The sequence below is a fragment of the Schistocerca gregaria genome, chromosome 3 (genome assembly GCF_023897955.1).
Source record: "Schistocerca gregaria isolate iqSchGreg1 chromosome 3, iqSchGreg1.2, whole genome shotgun sequence".
NCBI classification, from domain to species: Eukaryota; Metazoa; Arthropoda; class Insecta; order Orthoptera; family Acrididae; genus Schistocerca; species Schistocerca gregaria.
This window is the reverse complement of record NC_064922.1, coordinates 844,278,502-844,290,930: the sequence shown is the minus strand read 5'-3', so window position 1 is coordinate 844,290,930 and position 12,429 is coordinate 844,278,502. Positions and strand designations below refer to the sequence as shown.

The following is a 12,429-nucleotide window of genomic DNA, read 5'->3' as shown; positions in this document are numbered from 1 at the left end:
CAGAAGATACAGAGTTGTCATGGATCGATGGTGACTTTACTCCAGAAATTCATTCATTTGTGCAGCTTCCAGAATACAAACCTGAAGAAGTGCTCACCACTTTGCAGCACTTTAGATATCTGGTGACACGTGAAATGCTGAAACTCTGTGTTCAACAAACGAATATTTCTAGTATTCAGAAATTGGGTACAACTATTGACATTACCCGACCTGAGCTGGAGCAGCTTTTAGGTATTTATTTGTCATGGGTTTGGCTCTAATGCCTAGTGTGCAACGTTATTGGGAAAAACATAAGACGTATAATCTAGTTTATGATACAATGGCTTGTGGCCACTTTCAGAAACTAGTATCTCTGCTGCATTTCTGGGACAATCTTATTGTTACTCAACTAACACAGAAAGAAGACAACCTATGAAAAATTCGACCATGACTTACTTTGTTCTCACAAGCTTGCCTGAGAAAACTACCTGAGTAGAATCAGTGCATTGACGAAAAAATGATCCCTTTAAAAGGACGCAGCAGTTGTCAACAATATATACAAAACAAGCGAACAAGATGGAGATTCAAAATGTGGGCTATAGCTGGTTCCTCAGGATTTTTGTATGATTTTGACGTTTACTAAGGAGCAGCTTCTAAGGCAACAAAGCATATACCTGGAAAAGGTCTTGGTTACAATGTTGTGATGAAGCTAACTGAAGCATTGGAAACCAATTGCTTTTTTCAGATTTATGCAGACAATTTCTTCACATCATATCATGTTGCTGAGAGACTACTGAAGAGGGGCATATGTTATACCGGCACAACAAAAGCTAGAAGATTCAAGCAGTGTACTCTTCCCGACGAAAAGCAGATGGCAGCACAAGGACAAGATACTACAGCTTCACAAGTTGACACAACGGGCTAGTTCATCACTGTGAAATGGTATGATAATAAATGTGTTACATTGTTAACTTCACTAACAGGTGTGGAGCCAAAGGACATGGCAAAAAGATGAGATAGAAGTAAGAAAGAACATATTCTTGTCCCATGACCATCCATTGTTCAAATATACAGTTGCAATGTGGGAGGAGTAGAACTTCATGATATGTTGACATCGCTATACAAATATCCCATAAAATCCAGAAGATGATATCCGTATATCTTCTGGCATACAATAACAATAGCTGTTGTCAATAGTTGACTAAAATATAGAGAAGACTTCAAGGACCTGTCTGAAAAATATGTTTCTCTCAGACAGTTCCAAGCTAATGTTGCAAGTTCATTGATATCTGCTGGACAAGGAAAAATCAAGAGGGGACGTCCAAGTACTGAAGATATCTCCAAAAAAAATCAAGAAACTTGTTTCTACAGTAACTCCAGAGTTAGAATGCAAAAAGGACAAAATTGATGGCTCTCCTCAGTGGAATAACACAAGAGGAAAGTGTAAAATTTGCAAGAAACGTAATACTTTTTTTCAATGCCAAAAATACAAAGTTTTTCTGTGTTTCAACAAAGACAGAACTGCTTCAGAATATTCCAAAACTAAAATAAATATGTGTAAATACGTTTATTGTTGCATTATTGTATGAGTTTTTGTTATAAACTAATTCAGAACGCAAAACTGTGATTATACATTTATCTTACCCATTTGTTACCTAGAAATCCGATGTTACATATGTTTAATGCATTGTAAAAAAAGGACTCAAAAATGAAAACAAGCCAAAAGTTGTACATTTGTCTTCCAACATATTGCTAACTGTAAATAATACTCTACTAAGATCAACCTACAATTAATATTATTGTTGTGGGTCCTAGAGGGTTATCATGTGATCTTGCAATGTAAATCACTTAAATATGTTATCTAGATAAATGTATTTCCGAAATTTCATTACTCTGTATTAATTATTTTTTGGTGTTACTATTTTTTTCCGTCAGTCTACATCAATCTTGTTTCCAAAAACGCCATTGGACAGCAAGTAGATTGTTATGGTCCAGGGCCTCACTTTTAAATGCTTCAAGTCATTTCTCTTTGACGGATAACAAAATGGTTCAAATGGCTCTGAGCACTATGGGACTTAACTTCTGAGGTCATCAGTCCCCTAGAACTTAGAACTACTTAAACCTAATTAACCTAAGGGCATCACACACATCCATGCTCGAGGCAGGATTCGAACCTGCGACCGTAGCGGTCGCGCAGTTCCAGACTGTAGCGCCTAGAACCGCTGGTCGGCGACAGATAACAGAGAGTACAAATATGTCATGAAGGCAAGGAATACGTTTCAGACTTAAACTTAAATGATTTCTAAACCATTTAATGGCAGCTGATGAAGGGTAGTTTGCTTATGGCGAGTAAGCACTTTTCTAAAAGGATACACTGACGATGACCTGTACGACAAAGTTTCTTAGGCAATAAACGAGGCAGGAAAATGATTTAGGGATAAAGTACTTTGGTCATAAATAAGAAAACATCTGTGTGGATGCATTTCAGTAATATCTGAAGTAAAATCAGAAGCAGCATAATAGCCGAGTTATGGAACTACGATATTGCATAGTTCCACATACAAATCTTCTAGGCATATCATGGATGAGCACTTGAGATGGGTAAAGCATCTATATGTTCTGAATAAAAAACTAAGTAAATGTTATGAAGTAAGAATACTTCAGGAGTGTTGCAGAAATGAATCAGTGTTGTGTCCCTGTAATGCTTATATCAATATGAATAGAAAAACTAAACCAGTTTTTTCAGTAATGCATAGCTGTTACATGGCACTGAAAAATGTCTCTATACAAAAAAGTAAAATTATTTACAAGAATCAGCTGAAAAATGCTGCTGTCGTAGCACAAGAAAGGCGAATATTCTCCTCTTCAAAAGTCCGTGATGGAAAAGTGGGGAACCAGCTGCCCAGTCCTCATTCCGCCTTCCTCGTTAAAAATTTTGGCATGCAAACATAATCACATTCTAAATCCTTTCACCCAACCTCTCCTTGCAGTGAAGGCTTCATACTCAGCATCTCCCTCTCACTGCAACTGTCTCACCCCTCTTCTTTTTCACCCATCTGTCTCTCCTACTGTCACTGTCTTCATTCCTTTCCCTCGCTCTTCATCACCACTGTCTCCTTCTCTGCCACTCTGACTGTACCAGTGTCCCACTGCTGTTGTCTTTGTTCGACTCTTTTTCTCCCCCCCCCCCCCCCAGTCACTGCCTCTTTGTTTCTCACTAAACAGTCAGTTGTGTTTCTATTAACTACCACTGTCCCCTCTCCACACATGTCCTTGGGGATGGTTTGTTTAGGGTTTTGATACCTAGACTGTATAACCTTAACATGTGGCTATTAAGAAAGGAGGAAGGCGGAAAATTTGTATCCCATTTAAGTTCGCCAGTTAAGTGGGGCAGAGGAACCCTCTTTTCCCCTCCAGCCTCGTCCCCCCGCCAAGCTATGCATTATCTCCACTCATGTCTCTTTTCACTGACTTTTCACTGATTCACCTCTCTTTTGCTCCCACTGCTACTATCTCCATCCATCTCTCTTTCTCTTTTATTGCCGCTGTCTCACACTGACTATCTGTCTCTCAGCTATTCTCTTTCAGCAAAAAAAAAAAAAAAAAAAAAAAAAAAAAAAAAAAAAAAAAAGCTAAAATATCTGCATGCCAAAATTTTTGGTCAGGAAGGTGGCATTACGATTGAGGCAGTCAGTCTTTAAAGATGAACATATACGCCTTTTTGTGCTCTGACAGAAGTATTTTTCAGCTGGTTCCCTTCTTTCCGCTGTTGTAGCGGTGTGTGCTGCTTGTATAAAAAAGAATTCTGTAAGTCAGCAAGGTTTTGACAATTAATTTACATAGTTCGAAACATTGACATGTTTTGACAGATATAAACAACAAATACGTATGCACAATACAAGGTTAACACAAAATCTTCTCCCTTTCAGTGGAAGTACACATTACACTACTTTACATTAAAGTACACAACATTTTTAGGTTGCACCTATAGTATGCAAAACATGCAGTATTTGATTTGAAAGTGCAAAGAGTTTCATATGACAAAGAATTTTTTTTATTTGTAAGGTGCTTACGCTGCCTCATGGCACCATCGAATAATTTCCAGGTCAAGACAGTCCATATAGAAGCGAAGTGCTCAATACAAAGAGAAAGCACATCGTTAAGTTTTGTTGCTGAAAATATGGCGACTAAAACATAATTTGGCGATATCAGAACCCTTGTCTCATGTTCACCACATCAGTTAAATCTACATTTATGCTTCTGACTAATATTACACGTGTAGTTTACCTATACAGTCATGCCAACTTATAACCTCTGAATCTCGGTAATGGATAATGATATCGAAAACAATTTCAGGGTCCTCAGAAAATGTCGTCCTAAGAACATAAGATAAAAATTACGAAGATTGACCATGAATAGTAATTATAGAGGAAACCATGCCAATAATTGGTGCTTTAGGTACCCAAAAATCATAGTTTTTCATGGTTTTCTTAGGAACCACAATGAACAAATTGTGTTTTTATAGGTTGACAATTAGTGGACTGCCGGCCGCGGTGGTCTCGCGGTTCTAGGCGCGCAGTCCGGAACCGTGCGACTGCTACGGTCGCAGGTTCGAATCCTGCCTCGGGCATGGATGTATGTGATGTCCTTAGGTTAGTTAGGTTTAAGTAGTTCTAAGTTCTAGGGGACTAATGACCACAGCAGTTGAGTCCCATAGTGCTCAGAGCCATTTGAACCATTTTTTGAATTAGTGGACTGTATGAAATAAAATCGTCACAACTTCTGAGTGATTGATTAATGGGACCAAATGGCGAGGTCATCAGTCCCACGATCCAAATGGGGTCAGAGAAGAAAGAGGGGCGGCTAAAAGTGGGCGGATCCAGTCAGGGAATTAAATTATAAAATAAATAATATTAAATACACACAGTAAAGGCATAAAAAGTGAGACCAAGACTGTAAAAGAAGTCCTAACCACAGTCAACCTACCCCTGCTCCAAGACTAACGTAGAACCTTATATCCGGAAATAAAAATCATTTCCACAGGGGAAACTGAGGACCAGTTCAACCATCCATGGATTGTCTGCTAATATTAAATTTAAGGAATTGGGAAGACTATACTTAACATAATGAGCCGAAAGAAGGGGACATTGCACCTATATGTGAGATATCGTCAGTCTGGCTCCACAACCATATTGTGAGGCTGGGTCGTTACATAGGAGGAAACAGTGGGTCAGCCGGGTGTGACCAGTGCATTAAAGGCACAAAACAGTGGACTCCAACTGAGAGGAACAGAAGGAAGAGCCACAACCTGCAGTAGACCCGTTGATTGTAGAGTTTATTTCCATGAGCAGTAGAGCTCGAGATGGCATTCCACATTCGAGCAAAAAGAGACCTGACGTAGATCCACATATCAGCAGCTGGAATCGTGAAAGGGGGTAAATATATGCTTCTCTAGCCAAACGGTCAGCCAGTTCATTCTCTGGGATGCCCACATGACTTAGGACCCAGAGAAAGATGAGTTGGACAACGAGTGCTAGCAAAGTAAAAGGTGTAAGTGTTCATAGGTAGACGCTCTCCAAAGCAATGTTGTTGTTAGTGTGCGTGTGATGTACAAAGAGTAAAATGTTTTTACACAGACACTCACCATAGCGATGTGTAAAGAAGAAAAAGCGATGTTATAAAATATTAAGATTGAAGGTGTTGTTTCTTTTTGAGCGATTAAACATTTTTGTGAAGATTGTTTTTGTTTTTCTTTACATCGAATGATGATGTAATAAGTATGTTTAGAATTAATTGATTGTAGGTCATCAGCCCTAGACAATAATGAATGATGTATATACACATATAAGAATGTCATATATTAATACTTAGGAAAGTTTAATTGAATTCGAGCTTGAAAGTATCGGACTAGTTAGGGTAAAAGTTTTATAGAAAATTTTGTAAGAAACAAAAACATTTTAAGAGGTATGAGGCGTCACAGCTAGGGAGCTATCGCCAATTTCTCTATTAAAGCATTCTTGTACGAATGTATGTGGGCTCCAGCGCAAGCAGTCAGAATCTTATACGATCTGCAACGGGCGAGCTGTGTCCTGCAGACGAGCGTCATGGCCATATGGCGTGACTGCAGTGTGTGAAAGTAGCAGAGAGGTGCTTACAGAGTAGATACATTCTCTGGAACTATAAAAATTAATAACTGATCTTGCGTTACGTCGCAAAAGGAGGAAAACTTGCAACGATAGAGGAGGTAACAGTAAATTTGCAGATGATGCTTCGCGCGATCCAAGAAGAGGGGTACCAAGACTGTTTCCGGAAGTGGAAACGACGTTTGGAGCTGTGTATCTATTGTGGAGTAGACCATGCACAACAAGTAAAAGGTAAGCGTAGAAAATTTTGTGGGCAAAGTTCCGGAATTTTCTGAACAGGTCTCGTAATCACCTTTATTACCGCCTTAGTAATTTGGAGTTCAAAAAATGTTCAAATGTGTGTGATATCTTATGGGACTTAACTGCTAAGGTCATCTGTCCCCAACCTTACACACTACATAACCTAAATTATCCTAAGGACAAACACACACACACACACACCAATGCCCGAGAGAGGACTCGGACCTCCGGCGGGACCAGCCGCACAATCCATGACTGCAGCGCCAGACCTCTCGGCTAATCCCGCGCGGCGAATTCAAATCAAGGTTATATCCTAGAGAAGGTTAAAACTTTGCCTGCTATCACAGGCAAGCTGTCCTCTCGGTATATGCCAGGTGTCTTCCTTTTGTCCAAGAGCAAATAAGAATACGTGTCTGTCCACACTATCCCAGCTTTCCTCTTCCCTAACTATTTCTGTTTTATTCTTTCACATTGCCTGATAATTTTATCTTATTACTACTCGCTCTTCCCTGTACTGATCAACTTTTCCTCCGGATTCGATTCTTCCGTATTGTTGCTACGCATTTCAATTGGTACTTTGTTACTCCCATTCAAAAGGATCGTTACTGTATTAGAAACTTACTTACAATGTCGTTAAGATCGATATTGCTGCAGTCCTATATGACTAGCTGGGTGGTTGTGGTCTTCACTCCAAAGACTAGTTTGATCGAGCCCTCCATTCTAGTTCATCCTGTGCAAGCCTCTTCATCTCTGCACAGCTATGCATTTGAACCTGCTTACTGTAGACTAATAGTGCCTAGGCCTCCTCCTACAATTTTACTCTCCACGCTTCCCTCCACTGTCAAACTGACAGTTTCTTAAAGCATCAGGGTGTGTTTCATCCAGTCCTATCACGCTGTGACATTTCTTTTCTCCCAGATCTCCATCTATTCTCTTACACTCTTCTGTATCACCACATTAGAAAAGCTGCTATTCTCTTTTCGTTTGAACTGATTATCGCCCGAGTTTCACTTCTGTACAAGACTACACTCCAGACAAATAGTTTCAGAGACGACTTCCACACACTTCAGTTTATATTAGATGTCAACCAATTTCTCCTTTTCAGAAACTTTTGTCTTGCTATTGTCAATTTGCATTTTATTTCTTCTCTGGTTTACTCAACATCAATTATTATACTACGCAAATAGCAAAACTAATTTACTATTCTTAGTGTCATTCCCTAATCTAAGTCCTTTGATGTCATCTGACTTAATTCAAAAACACTCCATTACTCTTTAATTACTACTGCTGGTTTTTGCCTGTATTTTCATTTCTATACATATTATTATTATCGTCATTATTATTATTATTATTATTATTATTATTACATAAAGCCAGTGATTGCACTGTGAAACTGCAGCACTCCCTTTTTCCACTTGATATTAATGATAACATTTAATGAGTCCTTTCTTCTTTTATTTTTTCTTTGTATTTGTACATTATACAATCCTTGACCTCACTGTCGACAACTATCCTAAGTTTTCGTTCCAGCGGCGTGGTGTTTCGCAGTTGTGCGCTTGATTAGATTAGTTCAGATTAGATCTACTTTCATTGCATGTCCCAAAAAGAATGACCCGATTTTAACTTGTAATAATATTGAGACAAATTTCACTATGTAGCTGAAACAGTGCGAGATGTGAAACTTCCTGGCAGATTATAACTGTGTGCCAGACTGAGACTCGAACTCGGGACCTTTGCCTGTGTGAGTCTCAGTCTGGCGCACAGTATTAATCTGCCAGGAAGTTTCATATCAGCGCACACTCAGCTGCAGAGTGAAAATCTCATTAAAGCGCTAGATGTAATCGGCATGGTCTAGAGTTTCAGAAAAAATCCACTAGATGTCGCTACGATCGCCGACCTGGAGCGTGCAGCCAGTCTCGTGTAATCCCCGCCACACACCATTGGGTGGTTTGCGGAGTATAAATGTAAATGTAAATGTAAAATATGGCGACCGCGAGACCAGGCTTTACATTCTTGGCATCCTAGGTTCCCTGACTTAACACCATGTGATTTCTTCCTGTGGGGATATGTTAAACAATGTGTTTACATTCATCCCTTACTTACTGACATTGATGAACAAAAAACAAGAATATCAACTGCTGTAGCTTCAGTGACAGAAGACACCTTACGCTCAGTTTGGAATGAATTCGGCTATCACCTAGCTGTCGTCCGTGCAGCCAATAGAGGACATATTGAACATTTATGGTGGATTTTTATAAACGTCTGTCTTTTCTGAGTAATATAGTATGCAATTTGTTGGTGTTAAGCCATTCTTCCTAATAAATAATTCTATTTACAATTGGGTCATTCTTTTTGGGGGTTCCCAAAACAGGCCTCTGCAGGATGTTCTTGAGTTCACACCATCTATAACTCTTATTGCACATTTTTGTGCTCGGTAAGCTTTGGCTTGGGTTGATGAATTACCCCAAAATATAATCCCATATGATATTATGGAGTGAAAGTAAGCATAATATGCCAGCTTTTTCATTTTTATGTCCCCTACATCTGACAGAATTCGCATTGCAAACAGAGATTTGTTTAGATGCTTCAGCACTTCTGTGTTGTGCTACTCGCAGTTGAATTTATTATCAAGCTGTAATCCCAAGAATTTAACACTGCCCACTTCTTCTATCTGCTTATCATTTGTTAGGAATATACGCATGTGACATCCCTTACAAGTTCTGAATTGCATGTAGCGTGTTTTTAAAAGTTTAGTGGCAAAGAATTGGCTAAGAACCAGTGATTAATGTCCACAAATATTTTACTAGCCAATCTTTCTAAGACTACACTTGATTTGCTATTTATTGCAATGTTTGTGTCATTGGCAAAGAAAACAAAGTTGGCATCCCGTAATGGTACTGATGAAAAGTCACTTATATACACATTAAAAAGTAAGGCCATAAGATGGAACCTTGTGGGACCCCACATGTCAATAATTCCCAGTTGGATGCTGCCTGATAGCTTAATACATGTCTCTTTCCTAATAACACCCTTTGTTTCTTTCCAGAGATATAAGATTTGAACCATTTTGCAGCATTTCCTGTCACACCATAATATTCTAATTTACTTGAAAGGATATTGTGAATTACACAGTCAGATGCCTTTGACAAATCACAAAATATATAAATTGTCTAATGAATTAAGTACATTTTTACTGTAAGTGTAGATAGCCTTCTCAGTATCAGAACCCTTTAGAAATCCGAACTGCGACTTTGACAGTATGGTTATAAAGCCGATTGTACTTACCTTTCCTATAATTTTTGAGAATACTGGCAAAAGTGAAACTGGGCGGAAATTTGACACTGTTTCTTTATCTCACTTCTTAAACAGTGGTTTAACTTTAGCATATTTCAACCATTCAGGAAATATTTTACTGATAAACGACTGATTACACAGATAGCTTAGTATTTTATTTAACTTAGAATCACATTCTTTAACTAACTTTGTGGTTATTTAATCATATCCGCTAGATGATTTTGATTTTAAAGATTTTATGATGGACATTATTCCTGCTGGGGTAGTGAGGGTCAAATTCATATTATGGAAGTTACTTGAAATGTCTGGTTTGAGGTACCCCATGACAGCATCTACAGAACCTAACATCATCATCTTTCCAGTAACAGTTATAAAATGTTTGTTAAAAAGTTCTGCAACACTATACCCATTGTCACCGATGTATCATTTACCCTTAATGCTATTTGCCCCTCTTCATGTCTGGTTCTACCGGTCTCCTCCTCCACTGTAACCCATATTGTCTTTATTTTGTTGTCTCGTATCACTATCTTTTCCTTGTAATATATTTGTCCCTTCCCAAGAACCAGATAGGCTTCACCATTCGACGTCCAGCCTCCACGAGGCGGAACTTCGACATATGGACAATAAACGGAATTCATGAAAATTTCCAACCTTTAAAAGACTGCCATACTGAAATTCTATCAACATCAACTACAGTACAAATCTCTGCAGAAGCAGCAGGTATGTTACGACACCTGAATGATGATAATTTCAAGTTTTGGTTAGTGCTTTCTTAATCAGATTATGTCTCACGTCGAAATAATTTATAACCAAATGCAATCTTGGGAAATTGGTGCGTTTAAATCTAATGAATATACAATGAAGTTCAAAACTGTTATTTTACAATTAACAAACTCGAAGTACTGAGAGAATCCTTCAAAGACGCTCATGGCAGAAACTAAAAAAGTGTGTGGTTGTATGTGTGATGACATACTGGGCAGATAAACGTATAGTGAACACTTAGTAGCTGCTAAATTGTTAAACAAGAAATTGTTCACTAGTTTTAAGACTGAACATCCTACAGGAAAGGTAGTACTAATAATTGAAGTGTGTCCAGTGATTGACAACATAAACTCCAAACTGAGCTAAAAGAATTCAGTAGTGGGTTTCATACTCATGAAAATTGAAAATTAAATGAGCTGCTGAAATTTATCTCGGAAAACAGTTTAGATGATATTGAAATTACGAAACATAAAAATCCTCTTGACAGTTCCCATGTACATAGAGGCAGGGCGCTGTTTCTCATAATTGAGAGGAATAGTAAGAACGGGAATGAGTTTGGGAAGATTAAATGTGCTTGCAGCGCTTTCCACGGAGATAAATTTTCTCAGTTATCATCCAGAGATCAAGACGAAAATTATTGAATTAAAATAAGAAGAATGGACTGTATTTTTTAAACTAAGTAAAAATATTTGTTTTTGTTCTTTTAAGATTTTATCAAGTTCTTAATAATTTTCTACGTAGATTTAATTGTTTCCTTCTACATAATTTTGTAACAAAGGCTAAAACGTCTTTGGAGCAGCATCGCCACTAATTTTAGCTATGAGCCACTGCTGCATACAGCCTATCCGTGCATGTTGCTATGTTAACCTCCCTAAGGATATCTGGTTAGATGTAAAATAAGGCTTGAGGGCCCTAATCTTACAGGTGAAAAAATGCCTAAATAAATGCAATTTTATCCATGGAGCTTGTGGTGTGGGCCCCAGCTTGTGAATACTGGCTATCAGGACTCATGATGTGTCCCTTTCAGATGCAACTACAGATTGATTGGAGGTGGAGGGAGGGAGGTTATGAAACAGCAGGCCCCCTTAAAACTACCCCATTTCTTTTTAATCTTAAAGATCTTTGCAGCGTACCTTTCAGAGAATCGGAAATTTTCTCACTATTGTAGTTAGTATTATCATAAATTAGGAAAACAATCTTCGTTTATTCTACAGAATTTGGAGACGGCAAGGTGACATTAAATTTCTAAGAACTCACCCCCTCCCCAGACCAGAGTCCTGGGTTCGATTCTGATTCCCTTGCAATGGAATCTTATTACTTACTTGCCTTCTTTAAGGATATAGTTAAATGGCGATTTTACTTCAAATGGTAACGATCCTATGTGCCACCTTAAGACATACTTTTTCACTGCGTGAGTATTCAGTTACTTTTCGTTCCCGGCCAAAACGGCCATAGGGGACTGCTTTATATCTTAGTCCACTGTGGATCTTTGGTCTTTTGCATCTAGAGCACAGCGAACTGGAATTGGTACAGGGATTTTTAATCGAGATTTTTTTTAAAAAAATCGTGCGCAACTTATTAGGATGGATCAGACTGTTTGAGATCGGGACCATAAAAGCTCAAAGCTTTCCAGTCAAATACGAGGGACCTAGGACCGAGCAAAGTGTTTCTAATTGGCTGATTTGGAAACAGAGGATGGAATATACTTGTAATTCGGTTCTCGGACGATACGACCAAACACCAGAAGCTGTTATTTCATCGGTGCTGTCGCCTCACAGTGGAAGTTATATTGCTGCAGTAGTGTTCATATTGCCTAAATCCATTACCAAAAACAAAGAAATCGCGATTTCATCTTTGTAACATGACTTTTAATACCGTAATCCACCACTGTGTCACAAATTACTGCCCCCCCCCCCCCCCATCCTCTAATGCTGCAAGCAACTTTCAACAACTGTTGCTGAATCTTAGCTACCCCTTTACAACAGAGAACAAAAATCAGAGAGAAGTTCTT

The 12,429-nt window shown here is 38.5% G+C and overlaps 1 pseudogene; it reads left to right on the top strand.

Moving 5' to 3' along the window:
• Window positions 1-9,242: 9,242 nt before the first annotated feature.
• On the top strand, window positions 9,243-11,069 carry LOC126355622 (uncharacterized; annotated as a pseudogene).
• Window positions 11,070-12,429: the final 1,360 nt, after the last annotated feature.